General features: G+C 36.1%; 1 long non-coding RNA gene across 11 annotated transcripts; it reads left to right on the forward strand.

Moving 5' to 3' along the window:
- Positions 1 to 5,744: 5,744 nt before the first annotated feature.
- On the forward strand, positions 5,745 to 11,682 carry LOC136227869 (uncharacterized). 11 transcript variants are annotated; one of them, XR_010688310.1, is made up of 8 exons: positions 5,745 to 6,048; positions 6,187 to 6,288; positions 6,436 to 6,501; positions 7,779 to 9,663; positions 9,754 to 10,018; positions 10,958 to 11,010; positions 11,137 to 11,195; positions 11,297 to 11,682. It is a non-coding gene; the product is annotated as an uncharacterized lncRNA (long non-coding RNA). The 11 variants fall into 11 exon arrangements; XR_010688302.1 differs by having other exon boundaries at positions 7,779 to 8,744; positions 9,600 to 10,018; XR_010688304.1 differs by having other exon boundaries at positions 7,779 to 8,138; positions 8,563 to 10,018.
- The last annotated feature ends 259 nt before the right edge of the window (positions 11,683 to 11,941 follow it).

Below are 11,941 nucleotides of genomic sequence, written 5' to 3' on the forward strand. Positions count from 1 at the left end.
AACCCATATCAACCCCTATGGGTACTGATACTGTCCTATGCAAAGATGAGAAAAGTAAGTCAATAGATAGTAAACTTTATCGAGGTATGATAGGCTCCTTACTTTATCTCACGTCTAGTAGACCTGATATACAGTACTCAGTGTGTTATTGTGCAAGATATCAAGCTGACCCCAGGGAATCTCACTTAATTACTGTAAAAAGAATTTTTAGATATTTGCAGAGCTCAGTTGATGCAGGTTTATGGTATCCAACCTTAAATGACTTCACACTCATTGGATATACTGATGCAGACTATGGACGAGATAAGCTAGAACGTAAAAGTACTTCAGGAGGATGTCATTTCCTTGGAAGCTGTCTAGTATCTTGGTTCAGCAAGAAGCAGTCATCAGTTGCCTTGTCTACAACTGAAGCTGAGTACGTAGCTGCTGGAAGCTGTGTTGCCCAAGTCCTATGGATTAAGCAACAACTTGAGGATTATGGAGTAAAAACAGAAACAATAGAGATCAAATGTGACAACAAGAGTGACATTAATCTGTCCAAGAATCCAATCCAACACAGCAGGATGAAGCATGTCAGCATAATGCATCACTTCATCGGAGATCACGTACTAAAGGGAGAGATCAAGCTGACCTATGTACCAATAGATGAACAGCTTGCAGATATCTTCACCAAGCCATTGGCTCGTGAACAATTCAACATACTAAGGGAAGTTATCGGTATGTCTAATCCTCTTCAATAACTCTATGTGAAAAATTGAATGTTGAGTGATTACCATGCTGAGTGAACTCCATATTAAGTAACCACTACATGCTGAGCCTAAAATGTAGAAAATCACTCTATGCTGAGTAGATGTACATACTGAGTGATTATCTTATGCTATGTTACTAAGAGATAAGACATTTATCTATGTAGAACTAGGTACTCAGTATCACAAACGCTTCGCATTCTAGCAAAACCGAGTTAAAGGCCACTTGCACCATTAAATGCTAACACGTGTAATAAATAGCACCTAGGATAACGTAAGCAATAATGGCAAAGCCCATGCGCCGAACGTGTCATAAGTGACAGAATCTCTGTCGATTGAATATTCCAAGAAAAAACAGCTAGTCCAATGAATAGGATCGATTTAAATCTCTATAAATAGTGGAAGATTTCCCACTTAATCATCTTAACGCTTGAATCCTTTTGCATTCCAATCTTTCTCTCTCTCTGAATTTCAAAATCCCTCGAAAATCTCTGAGAAGAAAATGTCGAATCCTCAAAATGTCTCCGGTGGTGATTCCGGCAAACATCACACAGATGAAAATCCAAAATCCCCTCCTCTGGTTGACCAAACTCTGAACAAAAACCCACAAGCTGACCCAGCAAGCTCTTCAAAGAATCCCAAGAAAAGGACTATGGCCAAGGTCCACAAGAAAGTCAACAACCTTGAAGTTCTTAAAAGTAGGTGGTTCTCTTCGTCACCACCGAAAAACCCTTCTGTGAGTGGATTGAGAAAAATAAATGGCAGGACTCTTCTCTCTTTCTGGGAAAACCTATCCTAAGTTAGTTAGGGAATTTTATTCCAATCTTCATGTTGACGAAGAAGATGCTGACTACTTGGAAACTTCCGTCAAGGGCCACAAGATTACAATCACCCCATCTTACCTAGCAACCTTACTCAACCTGCCAGAAGAAGGGAAAGAGTTTAGGACAACCAAAGAAACTCTTGACCACGTCAAAGGATTCTGCAAACCAAAGAATCACAAAGGAAAGATACCCAGTACCTGTATGGGGCAAAATCAGAAGATGGCTCATTACATATTGACCAACTTTATCTTCCCAAAGCTCAACTCAGTATCGTCGGCCTCCAACTTCGAGCAGTGCTTCATATGGCACATGCTGACCTATAACCCACTCAATATGCCGGTGTTTCTAGTCGGTGCATTTCAACGAGGAGGTAAGAAACTCAGACTGGGCTCCCTAATCACTAAAATCACTGAAGATCAGAAAATAGAAACAATCAATGAAACTCAGAGTTTGGGAATTGAAATTACAGCGGCTCTACTGTTTGGGTTAATATTCAACCAGCCTTTAAAGGGGATTGAAGATGTTGAAGAAGATGAAGAAGAAAATGATGCTGAACAGGAAGTGGAACCATAGAAAGGAAAGAAAGCCATTGCTGAGTCTGCTGAGCCAGCAAAGACAAAGAAGAAGAGGAAAGCACTTGAACCGTGCTCAAAGGATATTGATACTGTCCCAAGGAAGGTCCGAGCTGTATCTAAGGGGAAGAAAGTTGATGCTGACCAAACACCTAAGTTCTGCATTGAAAATTGTTGAAGCTGACCCCCTCGACCGGGTTGTCCCTGCCAAATCACACTTCGTCAAAAGTCTCAGGATTGACCTTGAACAACCCCCTATTGAGCAAGAAGAGGAAGAATAGAGGAATGATGACACTCAGCCTGATATTAAGGAAGCAGAGCATGCTGAGCAAACACAGACTGAGGATAATGCTGAGCAAGAGGAGAATCCCAATATGGAACTTCAAATAGTGGATGTTGAGCTCACCGAACATGACATTGCAGAAGATGAGATTAATGTTGAGCTTAGAGACAACTCCTCTTCTGACTCAAGTGAGGATATTCAAGCTGATCCTTCACCTCCTGAAGCTAAGACATTCAAAAGGCTAAAGAAGAAAGCCTACAAAGCACCTGTCATTGATCTGTTAGGAGATTCTCCGCTTTGGGACCCAATTACCGATCTGTCTGACATCCAGTTCAGATACTTTTCTAATAATACTGAGTCTCCTCCTAAGGAACCTGCGGAAAATCAAGCCTCTGTTACTCATACTGAGGATCAAGACAAGACTCTGGAAAATCCAAATTCTACCGAGCAAGAGCTCGAAGTCCAAGATGCTCAAGATGGGGAGCAAACTATGGAACAACCTGCTCAACTTCCACATCATATTGAGCAGGTCAACACCTCTATAAGTCCTTCACCGCAAACTCAGAATACACAGAGTGTTGAGCACTCAGCTCCTCGTACTGAGCTACCACAAGGCCCAACCCTTGACCAACCAAACCAATCTGATAAGCAGCCAACTCCACCACCATCAAGTTCAACTTCAATTCCTGCCTCTGAGTCAAATCTTGCTGGTACATTGGCCTATCTGAGTGCTACTGAGTCTGGGCGCAGAATCATTGCCTCTGCTCAGTCTCTTCTTCAGGATTTGAATCCTATTCATACAGATGCTGCTGGGTCTGCAAATCTTGAGTCCTCCCAAATTTCATCCATCACTCCACTTCTGAATGAAATTCAGAGCCTCAAAGATCTCATCAGTGTTATGACCACGGTCCAGACACAGCAACCCAAGCAAGACCAAATTGCCAAGATAACTGAACTATTGCTCATGATGGTCAACCACATGAATGCACTTGAAAGCAAAGTCCAGAGTCTCTCTGATGTAAATCTGGGGTATGCTACTTCTACTGAGCTCAAAGACTACTTTGCTAAGTTGACCACAGACCTGGCCAACATTGGATCTACGGGTCATCCTGAGTATGCTACTTCTGCTGAGTTGAACCAACACTTCTCAAAGTTGACCTCTGATCTGAATTGCACACCTGAATTGATTTCCTCCACTTCTCAGTGTACTATTGATCAATTGAGTGAAGCTGTGCGTCTACTCAATGTCAATAAGGAAAATATGGATGTTGACCCCTTCAATACTGATGCACTTCTGAGCTTTTTGCAAGCCATACATGATCAACGCAAATTCTATGACTCAGTTGTACTCAAAATGTACCATCAATCCTATGCCCAGCTCACTGAGTCCGTCTCCTGGATCAGCAAATCTCATGAGTTTCTCATCAGCATACTGAGTAGCTCCCTACGGGTTCCTAGATCTATTCAAGATGATGGTGTTCCCGTTATAGATGGCCTAAGAGAGAGTACAAAGAGGTTGAAGCGTTATTCCAACGCCTTGTCTGCTGCTGTTAGAAATGATACTTTCATTCCTCCTCCACCCGATGATGGCAAAACGGGGGAGAACAGACAAGATGGAACTCAGCACGCAGGTGGTGCATCAGGCAGCAAAGACAAAGGAAAAGACAAGTGTCAAGCTGGGGAGCAAGCTCAAGCTACCTTAAAGAAGAAAAAGTAGCTTCAGGACTTAGCATGTATTTTGTGCTAAATATTTTGTGTGCGTGCCTAATATTTTGTGTGCTTTATAGGTTAATCTATGTTAAGAACTACTCTATCTAAATTATCTAAATACCATGCCTAATGTTATGTGCTAAAAGCTGATCAATCAAAATTGAACAAACAAGTAAAAGTAAAACATACTCAGTATATGTTAAACACTAAAACAATATGTGCATCAAACTGAGTATTTAACCATTTCTGAAAACTGACCTAGACTCATCTAAATTAGATCTTGAAAGGTCTAGAATTAAACTAAGTCAGTGTAAGCAATGTCTTAAATTTATTCGACTAAATCTTGGAAGGTTTAGAATTAAGTTAGGACAATAGATGCAACCCTTACGGGGGAGCAATTTCAGAAATATGAAAAATAAATCAATCATGGGGAATTTCAAAACTGAGTTCCATAATTATGTATTTTGCCAACATCAAAATGTGGGAGTTTGTTGAAACACCTTTCCACAAGATTTTGATTTGACAAAATCATCCATGATTAAGAGACAATTAAATTTAGGTGCTTTGATTTAATTGTACTAATCTGTTTGTTCAATGTTGAGTATAAACTTAAATACAAAAAGAAATAAAGAATAAGACAGGACGAAGTCAGCATGAGATCAAAGAACAAGCTGAGTAGAATCAAACTCAGTATCAAAGAATAGAAGTCTCACTACACCATAGATTGGCTATTGCAACCACTTTTTAGAAAGTGTTGACTTTAAGTATTGCCTTAGCTAAATTGATTTGATTGATACTATTTATCTATATCAAATGCAACTGTTCTTATAAAAATGTTGCTTTCTGTAAATTTTTAGTTGTTTTATTGAGCTATGGCAACATGTATAGTTCTATGTTGTATTTCGACTTGACAATTAGCTAAAGCTACATTTATTAAGTGTTGCTTTAATAAAAATAGAAAATTATACCTAATTTTATAGTTATAATTAGAGTAAATAAAACTATATGGTTCCATAAAATTGAAAATTAAGTTATGAAAAAATAAATAATGAATTTCAAGTTAAATATTGAATGTCAAGTTAAATATGTAAGTGGTGAAACTCTTAGCCCAGTGGTTGGGAACTTAGCTATTACTAGAGAGGTCATGGGTTAAATATAAGAATATGTTTAAAAATCAATCTAATTACAAAGTTTATTTTTAGGGATAAGATACCAAAATAAGTATAAGGTTTTTGGAGAAGTACCAATTTAGGCTCAATGTTCAAAATAGCACCAATATAAGCTTAACGTTTACAATATAATATCAATTTAGGCTTAATGTTTACAATATAGCATCAACTTAGGCCTCACGTACAAAATAGCACCAATATAGACTTAATGTTTACAAAATAATACGAATTTAAACCTAACGTTTTACAAAAATTTAAATAAATTTATATGATTTTTTTTATTAAAGGTCAACTTTACCATGAATATTTGTGGAAACTTTTAAGTCTCCCTCCCGTTACTGTTTCCCAATTTTTTTTGGCTCCAATTTTCCCACCAAAATAAAATCTAAGTAATAATGGATTTTTTAAAAAAAATAACTTATGGGTCATTTTGTAAAAAATCGAGTACTGCTCCTCTCTCCACCTAGCCCTATCTCTCATCGGTGGTTCCCTTTTTCTCCCTTCTTTGGGCTCTCACTCTCCCTTCCCTGCCAAATCGAGTCTGCCTCCTTCCCTTCACTCCCTTTTCTCTTAGTCGAAAGTTTTCATTTTGCTTCCAATGTTGTAGTTGTCTAGCTCTTCGATAGAGTTGGAAGGCTTCATCGTATCGTGTCCCAACTAATTCAATCGGTAAGGATTTGGGCTGAGGAATTCATCCGACAACAGGAAGGGAGAAAAGTGTTTCACTGGCCTTCTAAAGATGAGGTAATAAACTTTATATTCATACCTGTTTCACTTGATTGATATGGTGATAATGGTGCTGCATTGTCGATTCTTGTTTGTAATTTTTACAACCGCTCCCTTTTCTTCCTTTATCCTTAAATTTATCGAATTTTTTAACAGTTGAACGGAATAAGAGAAAATTTTCTGCAATGGCTAGGACATGTGTCCAACAAGTTCTAGTAGTAGCTTCTGCATATTGGATTTGTTCTATTTGATCATGAGGTTTGTTTATTTTTGCCCCTTTTACTAGCGTTTGATTTAAAATTATTGGTTTTGCGCCCAATTTTGAAGCATGAGCTTGGTCTCGATGATTTATTTCATTGATACCAAGACCATGTGCTTTCCAAAATTGAATGATGCAATTTGCAGGGCAGATCAGCTGTGATAATTAACTAAGGAATACTTCAGGGGTTTGTTCTCTCCGGAAATAATGAGGTAAATCACTAATATGCTATTTTGCCTTTTGGAAAGGGCTTGTCGATATGTATTTTCTAGGTTGGAAGGTCAATTCATACCTATGTTAATAATGAATAGGTGATTTGAGTTGTGAGTTTTTCATTTGTTTTAGTGGATAAATTATAAAATTCAGTACTCGTGTGGTGCTATAGAAAGTTGCTTATGTTGCAACCCTTGGAAATGCTCTCAGCAAACTCATTAAAAGAATCAACTGAAACTAATTCTTTTACTATGTTCTATTTTCATCAATCCTAATATATGATTTTCTTGTCTGGAGCTCTAATAAGCAGTTGCTTAATTTGCTGTTTTTAGTAAGCAGTTGTTTGGATCTCTAATATTATTAATAATTACTTCTACTTTTGATATTAGTATAGTTAGTAAATTTTCCTGCAAATTAGTACTTGATTTAATTTATATTGCAGAACTGTGTATGTTTTTTGGTTCCTTCTCATGGTCTCCATATTGTTGATTTGTTAGTTTCAGTTCTGTATATAACAATAACAATTATGTATGCTTTTTGGTTCATTCTCATTCAAATGTTGGCAAATGAATTGATTTTGGTGCTGCATAAGGATGTGCTAATATGATATATACTCTATTAAGCCAAAAAGAAAAACCAAAATTAAAATTTCTTCTTTGTTTTTTTTTTGTCTTCAATTCATGGTTTGTTGGAGAGTCTCATGGCAATTATTTGAATGAATGAATATTCTGTACCCTGTTTACATTATTTATTATACGCATTCTTTTTTTATTATTTCATTAATATCATCTACACAATTAATTAGGATATATTAAACAAGTTAGATTTATTTTATTTTTTTGAAAAACAAGTTAGACTTATTATTATGAGAGGATATATGGTAGAAGTCCTGAACTTGCCCAAAAAAATTGATTGACCCTGAACTTACAAAGTGTCTCCTCGTTATCCCTCTCAACTTGCTTAAAGTTATATAATTAATTTCCTAAGTCCATGTGACAGAACAAGATTGCTTTTGGACAAATTAAAATGTATATAACTTTAAGCAAGTTCAAGGGGCCATTTTATAAGTTCAAAAGGTCAAATGATAATTTCAGATATAGAAACTTGTCTGATTAATTTTTTAGATCTGAATTCTGATGTATCAAATGATAATTTCAGATATAGCAAGTTGCCTTCTTCCAAACAATTATTGGGAGCATTTATATTCCTCGCTGCCTCTGTTAAAGGATAGTCGATTTTCATTCACTAATTCATTGTACCTTTCCTCTCCATACAGTTTCGCTATATCCACCAAACTCTCTGATTTTATCACACCTTTGGCCTCTGCAAGTTCAAGGCCCGAATAATGCATAATCATTTCCCTCAATGTCTGCTTCGTGCTTTTCATATCATTATCCTATGTCCAATGCACTTTGACTTCAGGTGAGAAAATAGAAGCATTCCAAAGAGCTCCCCTTGCAACCATCAGGGATGAAGCACCTATTGCAGCTTTGTTTCGTTCAAGATCTAATAATCAAAGAAGTCTCCATTTGCAATAACTCGTATAGATAAAGTTGATACGATGTCAGCAATCTTATTCCACTTACACTAGTATAGAAATGGGCTATCGCTACGCCTTATTAGCTACGGTTGTCAGGTAAGTTATGTTTTTCCTTAATCCTCATGTATACTGTGTTTTCTGCTCTTTCTTTTGTTGAATTTGGTTTTTGCTATTTTTTTCTCAATTTATATGGTCACTAATTATATTTTGTGGGTGCATTCAAGGAAATTTCCTTTTCCCCCTTTAAAACTAATTATTTGGCTCTGAATTTATAGTTCCCCTAATCTTTCCTCTCGCATTATTTTGATTATACTGTGCTTTAGGATCAAACTTAACAGTTATAACGGTACGCGAATGTGTTGGATCATAGTTGGGACATCCTATCTTCAAGGTCACAGCATTGAAGATTTTGCCTTGTGACCATTCTGTGAAATGAGTATTGTCATATTGACATGAATCATAATAAAATCGATTATTTCTATTAAACTTCAAGATAACTAATTTGACTTGTATTCCACAGAAAGCAACAGCCACAAATTGAGTGAACTAAATTGGGAATTTCTATCGTTACATAGCAGAAAAGCAAACACAGCTTATTTTGGTTTCATTTAAGATGCCAACTAAGTACCAACTTCGGTGTGCATCACCGACTATAAAGAACCTTCAAAATTCAAATGATTTACGTGGGTGGTTTGACAACAGGTATTTTTTTTGCTGTTCTGGGTGCTAGTGGAAGCATATGGAATGTGGTAAAAATGGCTCCTAGTACATTCTTGTTTGCTCCAATTCAAGTATATGTGCATCTTGTTGTGGTCCTTGGATTGGGAAAACTAGTAGGGCTTGATTTAAGGTTGTTACTTCTTGCCTCAAATGCTAATAGCGGAGGCCCTACAACAGTATGTGGCATGGCCATAGCAAAATGATGGCATTCCCTAGTTGTCTCTGCAATTCTAGCAGGCATTTTTGGAATTTCTATTGCTACTTTTCTAGGCATTGGTTTTGGATTGTGTTCCTTAGATACTTGTAGATTTTTCATTTACTTAAATATTAGACTAATAGCAGAATGCCCCTATGCATACAGATTGTATGGGCTGTAAATTTGTTCATGTTGTACATTAGATGACCTAACTAAAGTACATAGTGTTGGATCAGATTGGTTTTCATGATCACAAAAAATTTCACATACAGTAAAGTATATTTGAGAAATAAAATGGGAGAAGAGGTATGGTGAAAAACAATTATGTGTTTGACTGTCCTTTCTTTAAGTGGATCAGAAGGATCCACATAGAAAATGTGTGCGGCCGGAGTGGACTGAATCTTTCCAGTTGAAAAGCTAATCTTTGTGCATGCAGAACTTATGAGTTATACAGAAGATAAGAAGAACAAGAGGAAGCTAATAAAAACCCCACCTTTTATTTTTGGACATCCTTCATTTGCTCTGCTCTTTTGACATGAAGATAGAAGTTGCATGTGCTTTTTTGTGTTTCAATTTATGGTTATTATTTGCTTCACTAATTGATTCCATAAATATGATATTTATGGTTTGCTTTTGTGCAGGGAAGTGGTCATAATTTTTCATTCACAAATTTCAGAATCATTACACTCCGCAAGAAAAGGACGGGTTCTGTTATTTCATTTACATTTTGATATCTGTATTGCATATATTATTATTGCAAGCTGAGTGAACTGCTTTTCTTATTCCATATGCCAGGCTGTATCGAGATGTTAAACATATACTTGGATGCATTAGATCATTGCATACTGATAATTTGGGTAATTAGACAACCTCTAACAGGGGGCAGACTTGATGATTTTTTGGTGCAAAAGCTTGGAGTTGAAGCTGGTTAAAAAATTGTTTTCTAGTGCCAAGTTCACAGCTTTTCTGATGAAGGCTGCAACAAGACTTTCAGAAAACATTAGAGATCTCAGAACCGCGTTCTCAGCCTTATACATTTACCTTGTAGAATAAAAATGAGGTAACAAAGCTACATGCTTATTTGTTATTCGCAGTCCAATTATTTATTTGCTTTGGGGTTATTGAATATTGGACATGAATAGAGGGTTATTGAATGCACTTGGACAAGTATATTTAGAATTTTTGGAAGTTTAGGGGGCAATTGAAGCTTTGGCCTAAACACAGGGTAAGCCTAATTTGTGGCTTTATGTACTTGTTTAAATTTATCAAATTGGCCTCTATACTTTAGTTTGGGCTTATTTGGCTAATGTAATTGGTCTAATTTTGTTTTATTTTTTATGTAAGCATATCACTACTTCATTTTTCTTTTTTATATTTGACTTGTTAATTTTGGAAAATCCGGCCCTTGTTACAGGGGAATTTGATTTTGCACACCTTAGGTAGTTCTTTCCAATTAAAGAACTACTTAAAATTGCACCTCTTATTTTATGCTAAACTGGAATGCTTTTGTGCATTATTTGATTCAGTTGTGTGCAATAAATTTCGTGTGTTACTTTTTGTTCTTGCTACCTGAGAGAGATTGCCAAAATCCCATAAACTCATCAATAGAAATCAGTAGACAGGTCCTTGAACTCCTCAATATATAGCTACAATGCAATCACATGGTTTTCTTCATTTGGTTGTCAAGAATTCCAGCACTGATTCTGTGTAGAAATTTCAAACTCACAATCATATATAGCTGGATTCCTTGGCCTATCTGCAACTTCCCTTCCATGAATAGAAAGAGCAAAAACACCAGTTTTTTCAATTCACCTTGCCAGTTCCACAATATCTTGGGGCGATTTTAGTAATTGAATCTTACATGTTACTGGACAGTCCAAGTTCTTTCTTAATGTTGTCAAAATATCATTAATGAGGTCTTGTTTAGTAAATATTGCAGCACTCATGCCTCCACTTATAGAAAATGACTTGGGGCAACCCATATTGATGTCTATTGCAGCAACATCTTTACATACCATTTCAGCAGCAGTTAGAGCCCTCACAGCATCAGAGGTGCCAATTTGGAATACAACCTGCTCAAGACACTGACAGTGCTTCTTATTGTCTCATGGTTCTTATTGGTTTGGTAATTATCTTTAGCAGTATGATACTTATTTTAAATTTATGCCAATTTTGCAGGAAAAACGGTTCTCATTATTTAATTACCGACTTATGGCTAATGCTTTATCCTTGTATAGGTAATCACTTGAGTTTCTTTTCCAATTTATCTGACTGACATTTGTTGCCTTTTTTACCTATATATTTATATATATATATTGCTTCTGTATTTGATTCGTAGGAAAGTTTAAGCGACTTGGTATACCTGATGAGATGAGCGTATAATACTCATGCTAGCTGGTGATATGGTTGCAGTGCTAGGAATAAATACCTCGCTCAAGTATTCAACAATGAGAATCACAAATTGAACCATCGAGTCTCTTTCTCCAAATTCATGTTGATGAATGAAGACTGTTTTATTTATTCTTGTGATGCTTAGATACTTACTCTTGAATTATAATGTTAGGTACGTTTGACCGACAATTTTTTTTTTGTAATTCATTGATCTTAGAATACGTTACCCTTAAAGTACTTTAAGTGGCGAAGTACTTACGTTTTTCCTCTTTATGTAAGCAAATGATATGTTGCTTTTTATTTAAACAGTTGGCTTTTCGATTAAGTGTTGCTTACAGATTTGAAATTAAACAATGTTGCTTTTACATTACAAAATATTGCATTTACTGTAAAAAATATTGTTGTTGCTTTAGCTAAAAATATCATTGCATTTGTCAAATAAAGAGTGTGGCTATAAGCTAGAAAATGTTGCCTTAGATGGGAGCAAATGTTGCTTTAGTATTAAAATATTTTGTTGCTTATTGCTTTAGAAAGTGTTGCATTTATTAATTTTGTGTTGCATTAGTTTGAATATAAGTGTTGCATTTTAGTA

The sequence above is a fragment of the Euphorbia lathyris genome, chromosome 4 (assembly GCF_963576675.1).
Source record: "Euphorbia lathyris chromosome 4, ddEupLath1.1, whole genome shotgun sequence".
In the NCBI taxonomy this organism is placed as follows: domain Eukaryota; kingdom Viridiplantae; phylum Streptophyta; class Magnoliopsida; order Malpighiales; family Euphorbiaceae; genus Euphorbia; species Euphorbia lathyris.